The 6000-nt window shown below is 49.2% G+C and overlaps 1 protein-coding gene across 1 annotated transcript in view; it reads left to right on the top strand.

Annotated features, from left to right (window-relative positions):
- Nucleotides 1-872: 872 nt before the first annotated feature.
- CSE1L (chromosome segregation 1 like) overlaps nucleotides 873-6000 on the top strand; it is a 64739-nt gene continuing 59611 nt past the window's right edge. The window contains exon 1 of the mRNA XM_066235356.1: nucleotides 873-941. The gene's annotated coding sequence lies outside the window, so the exon portion shown is untranslated. The remainder of the gene's footprint in view (nucleotides 942-6000) is intronic.

The raw sequence follows: 6000 nt of genomic DNA, 5'->3' as shown, positions 1-6000 counted from the left end.
TGCCTGCCATATCATCCGGGTTTTAATTTTCCTCTCGTAGCACTTATCAAGCTCTGAAATTATTGCTTACTCCATTTCTCCCTCCAAAACATAATCTAGGCCCCGGCCAGTTGGCTCAGCGGTAGAGCCACGGCCTGGCGTGCAGGAGTCCCGGGTTCGATTCCCGGCCAGGGCACACAGAAGAAGCACCCATCTGCTTCTCCACCCCACCCCCTCTCCTTCCTCTCTTTCTGTCTCTTCCCCTCCCCGCAGCCGAGGCTCCATTGGAGCAAAGATGGCCCGGGCGCTGGGGATGGCTCTGTGGCCTCTGCCTCAGGCGCTAGAATGGCTCTGGATGCAACAGAGCGACGCCCTGGAGGGGCAGAGCATCGCCCCCTGGTGGGCGTGCCGGGTGGATCCCGGTCGGGCGCATGCCGGAGTCTGTCTGACTGCCTCCCCGTTTCCAGCTTCTGAAAAACGAAAAAAACAAAACAAAACATAATCTATATGAGGGGTTAGGAAGTTCTCTCCCGTCTGAGACACTATGGACATAACTTTGGGCAGTTCGTTCAAAAGTTATATAAGACTTACTACATGCCTGACATCAAAACAGGTCACAATCCAGCACCCACTCTCTGAATCTGCGCTCGTTCCAGAAAAATAGAGATGGGAAGCCGGTTAGAACAGTGTGAACTGAAGGGCATTGTCGCTTGTGACGTCAGCGCCAACACAGAGAAGGGTCATGCAAGCTAGAGATTGGTTATTCGAAGTTAGGTGGGGCCCGAGAGCTCTCGGCCCCGCCCCCTGCCCCTGCCCTGTTTACGCATGCGCCCCGACCACAGCCTCGCCGCCGCGCCATTTTGCCGGGGTTTGAATGTGAGGTGGAGCAGCGGCAGGAGTGGATAGTGGCGGCTGCAGTCCGCGGCCGAGATTTTTTTTCTCCGTTCCCGTATTCCCACGAGGTAAAGCCGGGGTGTGCATGGCTTGGTAGTGTAGCCTCTGTGAACCCCGCTGGGGGAGGGCTGAGGCGCTCCCTTGCATTTCCGAGCGCTGGGAAAGAAGGACCGCGCCTCTTGGGCGAGAGCGGAATATGGGCCTGTGTGTCGTGCAGAGGCTTCGGGCAATGTCTCTGCCCTCGCCTACCGGCCTCGCCTCATAGCTAGTTGTCTCTGGCTTCAGACCCAGGTCCGGCGGTTCCCGGGCCTGTGTGGAGCGAGAGCAGCCGCAGCGCGGCCTAACGCGCTAGAGCGCCCCGAGCGCCCCGAGCGCCCGCCCCTTTTCCTCCAGCGCTGCTCTGATTGGTCGTGCCGCTGCCGTGACGCTAGGGAAGGCTGCCTCGCATTGGTCACGGCCACACGTCTGTTTTCGGGGTTCCCGGCGACCCGCAACGTGAGCGGAGTGTGGCGGCTAGGCCTGTCCGGCTGCAGGGCGCAGGATGCCTGCCGCCACCCGACCGCCCTTTTCCTGGACTCAGGAGGGGCAGCATGACCTCCCTGTGCTACAGTCTCCCCTACTGTAAAATGGCATCGTGATTTCACTTCTCTGAGCTGTTTGTGAGGATTAAATTCTAGCCCGTGCACCTGCCCAGTAATATGGGATACCCCCGTCTTGGGGAAAATGCTGTATGATTTTCTAGTCCGGAGCATGGGCTTTGGAATTAGAACACCTGGCGTTCGTTCCATACTTAGTCTTTCCCTAGAAGCGTTGTTTAGGGATACTCGCTTCTTCTGTCCGAACTTCCGTTTACTTATCTACTAGAAGCAAGAATACAGATAAATGAATTAGGTAATTTCAGACAGTGACAACTAACGTGGTGATTTGACAGATGAAGAAGGCTTTTCTGAGATGATGACATTTCCACTGAGACCAGCCAGGGAAAGGTGAGGGGACTGAACATTCCAGGCAGAGGGAATAGAAAGTACAAGAGCTCAAGGAAAGGAACAAGCTAGGAATAATGGAGTATTTGAGGAAAATACAGCTTGTTAGCGTAGTGTATAAAGGGAGAGAGGTATCCAGGGGCCAGGTCACACAGGGCTTCATAGGCAACGTATAGAGTTTGGATTTGATTCTAAGTGGTATGTTCCTGTGATTAGAAAGCAGAGGGCACGGAGGTAGTGGGGTAGATTCTTGATGTGTGTGTGCCAGAGAATTTTCATACATTGAATCTCTTTCCCTTTCTCCAGATGTAAGGCCTCAGGAGTGGTTCTCTAATGTGGAGAAAATATCCAAGGAAAAGGCACACATCTTGGGTTAGCTTATGTCACAGATGTCTGTGAGATGGTACTGAAGAGCAAACTTTTGTTCCAGAGATCTTCATCTATAACTGAGGGCCAATGGGAAGAGGCTAGACCTGGGTCCAGCCATTCATTCAACAGGAAGAACTTAGAATGTAGATGTCATAATTGATTTACTGTAGTAAATGTGTTTGTTCTTTGTTTTTTTGTTTGTTTTTTCTGTGCATTGGCAGGGATTTCCAAAGATAGCTTTGTGAAGAAAGTCAAGTATCACCCCTCATTTAAAGACAAAATAATGAATTTCCCATTTCTAGTTTGAGTCTGTATTTTAAAATCAATAACACTTTTTACATTTATATATTATTAATATATATATTTTTTTGTATTTTTCTGAAGTTGGAAATGGGAGGCAGTCAGACTCCCGCATGCGCCCGGCTGGGATTCACCTGATATGCCCACCAGGGGGCAATGCTCTGCCCATCTGGGGCTTTGCTCTGCTGCAACCAGAGCCATTCTGGTGCCTGAGGCAGAGGCCATGGAGCCACCCTCAGTGCCCGGGCCAACTTTTTGCTCCAGTAGAGCCTTGGCTGTGGGAGGGGAAGAGACAGAGAGGAAGGAGAGGGGGAGGGGTGGAGAAGCAGATGGGCGCTTCTCCTGTGTGCCCTGGCCGGGAATCGAACCTGGGACTCCTGCACGCCAGACCGACGCTCTAGCACTGAGCCAACCGGTCAGGGCCTATATTACTAATATTTTAGTCTCAAAGTACTTTTACCTATGATCAAATAAGATAACTTAATTAGACCTTGATCTTGCTGATATATTGTGAATACCTGTGGAGTATTCTCTAAAATTACCTGATTTGTCATGCTTTCCCAAATCAGGACTAAGCTTACAATTTGGTTTTATAGACATTATCACTAAGGAGATATAAAAAGGATTTGCTGCCCTGGCTGGTTGGCTTAGTGGTAGAGCATCGGCCCAGTGTGTGGAGGTCCCGGGTTTGATTCTTGGCCACAGCCCACGGGAGAAGTGCCCATCTGCTTCTCCACCCTTCCTCCTCTCCTTTCTCTCTTTCTCTTCCCCTCCCGCAGCCAAGAATCCTTTGGAGCAAACTTGGCCCCGGGCACTGAGGATGGCACACTGGCCTCTGCCTCAGGTGCTAAAATGGCTCTGGTTGCAACAGAGCAACACCCCAGATGGGCAGAGTAGCCCCCTGGTGGGCTTGCCAGGTGGATCCTAGTTGGGCACATGCAGGAGTCTGTCTCTCTGCCTCTCCACTTCTCCAGAAAAATACAAAGAAAAAAAAGGATTTGCTGACAAATATTTAGTCCCTTATCTAATATTAAAATTCTAAGATCTGTGTAGAATTTTAACTCAGGAATTGTAGCATGCATATTTAACACCTTACCCCCACAATGCGCGCGCACACACACACTTTCCCCCAATGTGCTTTTATTTATGTATTTTTTTTATTTTTCTGAAGTTAGAAATGGGGAGGCAGTCAGACAGACTCCTGCATGCGCCCAACCGGGATCCACCCGGCATGCCCACCAGAGGGCGATGCTCTGCCCATCTGGGGCGTCGCTCTGTAGCAACCAGAGCCATTCTAGTGCCTGAGGCAGAGGTCACAGAACCATCCTCAGCACCTGGGCCAACTTTGCTCCAATGGAGCCTTGGCTGCGGAAGGGGAAGAGAGAGACAGAGAAAGGAGAGGGGGAGGGGTGAAGAAGCAGATGGGCGCTTCTCCTGTGTGCCCTGGCCGGGAATCCAACCTGGGACTCCTGCACGCCAGGCCAATGCTCTACCACTGAGCCAACCAGCCAGGGCCTATTTATGTATTTTTTAGCGAGAGAGACAGGGATCAGACAGGCAGGAAGGGAGAGTGATGAGAAGTATCAACTGGTAGTTGTGGCTCTTTAATTGTTCATTGATTGATCTTGCATAAGTGCCTTGACCAGGGGGCTCCAGCTAAGCCAGTGACCCCTTGCTCAAGCCAGCGATCTTGGGCTCAAGCTGGTGAGCTTTTGCTCAAACCAGATGAGCCCTCGCTCAAGCTGGCGACCTTGGGGTCTCGAACCTGGGTCTTCCACATCCCAGTCCGACGCTCTATCCACTGTGCCACCGCCTGGTCAGGCTGTTTTCTTTTTTGACAGAGACAGAGAGATAGGGACAGACAGACAGGAAAGGAGAGAGATGAGAAGCATCAATCTTCATTGTGGCACCTTAGTTGTTCACTGATGTGCTGGTGGCACAGTGGATAGAGCGTCGGACTGGGATGCGGAAGACCCAGGTTCGAGACCCCAAGGTCGCCAGCTTGAGTGAGGGCTCATCTGGTTTGAGCAAAAGCTCATCAGCTTGAGCCCAAGGTCGCAGGCTCGAGCAAGGGGTTACTCGGTCTGCTGAAGGCCCATGGTCCAGGCACATATGAACAGTTAAGGTGTTGCAATGCGCAATGAAAAACTAATGATTGATGCTTCTCATCTCTCCATTCCTGTCTGTCCCTGTCCATCCCTCTCTCTGACTCTCTCTCTGTCTCTGTTAAAAAAAAAAAAAAAAAAAAAAAAGAATAGTTTTATCCTAGAAGCTTAACTTGTCATTTTAGGATTATAGTCTGTATTCCATCATGTGGTCTAAGAATCAGTTGTCTCTTTTTTTTTTAAATTTTTTTATTAATTTACTTTTTTTTTTTTTAAGATTTTATTTATTCATTTTTATTAGAGAGAGAGAAGGGAGAGAGAGAGATGGAGAGAGAGAGAGAGAACAGGGGGAGGAGCAGGATGCATCAACTCTCATATGTGCCAGGCAAGCCTAGGGTTTTGAACCGGCGACCTCAGCATTCCAGGTCCACGCTTTATCCACTGCGCCACCACAGGTCAGGCCCTCAATTGTCTCTTATTTCTTTTTTTAAAAAAACCTTGAGCTTTTCTATTGGGGTTATAATCTTTTTTTTTTAAAGATTTTATTTATTCATTTGAGAGAGGAGAGAGAGAGAAAGAGAAGGGAAACACAAGGGGGGAGGAGCAGGAAGCATCAACTCCCACATGTACTGGGCAAACCCAGAGTTTTGAACCAGCAACCTCAGCACTCCTGGTCAACGCTTCACCCACTGCGCCACTGCAGGTCAGGCCTGTCTCTTATTTCTTGTTGTCCCAATTGAACATAATAAATGTGGAGAATAATAGTGGTCTTGATGGAAAAATTAGTCAAGGTTATGTAGCTTTTGAAAGTAGCTATCCTAAATAAAATTTTTTAAAAATAAACTTTTGTTTTATTAAAAAAATTTTTTTAAATAAAATGTCGTTTCTTTAAGGGCAGAAAAAAAAAGAAAGAAAATAGCTATCAGCCCTGGCCGGATAGCTCAGTTGATTAGAGCATCTTCCTGAAGTGCAGAGGTTGGTGAGTCGATCCCTGGTTAGAGCACATACAAGAGCAGATTAATGTTCTCTTTCTCTCCCCATTTCTCACTAAATCAATAAATAAAAATGAAAGAAAATAATACAGTCAATATGTAGTAGGTGCCCATCATGGTTTTGTAAAGCTCTAGGGAGATTTCCGTGAACAAAACACACAGTCTCTACTCATGGAGCTTACAGTCTAGTGGAAGGAGAAGCACAATAAACAAGAAAGCAACTTAAGCCTGACCAGGCGGTGGCTCAGTGGGTAGAGCATTGGACTGGGATGCAGAGGACCCAGGTTCGAGACCCCGAGGTCGCCAGCTTGAGCGCGGGCTCATCTGGTTTGAGCAAAAAGCCCACCAGCTTGAACCCAAGGTCACTGGCTCCAGCAA

This window comes from Saccopteryx bilineata, chromosome 6 (assembly GCF_036850765.1).
Source record: "Saccopteryx bilineata isolate mSacBil1 chromosome 6, mSacBil1_pri_phased_curated, whole genome shotgun sequence".
NCBI classification, from domain to species: domain Eukaryota; kingdom Metazoa; phylum Chordata; class Mammalia; order Chiroptera; family Emballonuridae; genus Saccopteryx; species Saccopteryx bilineata.
Note: the sequence above shows the minus strand (reverse complement) of the source record. Positions and strands in the feature narration are given on the sequence as shown.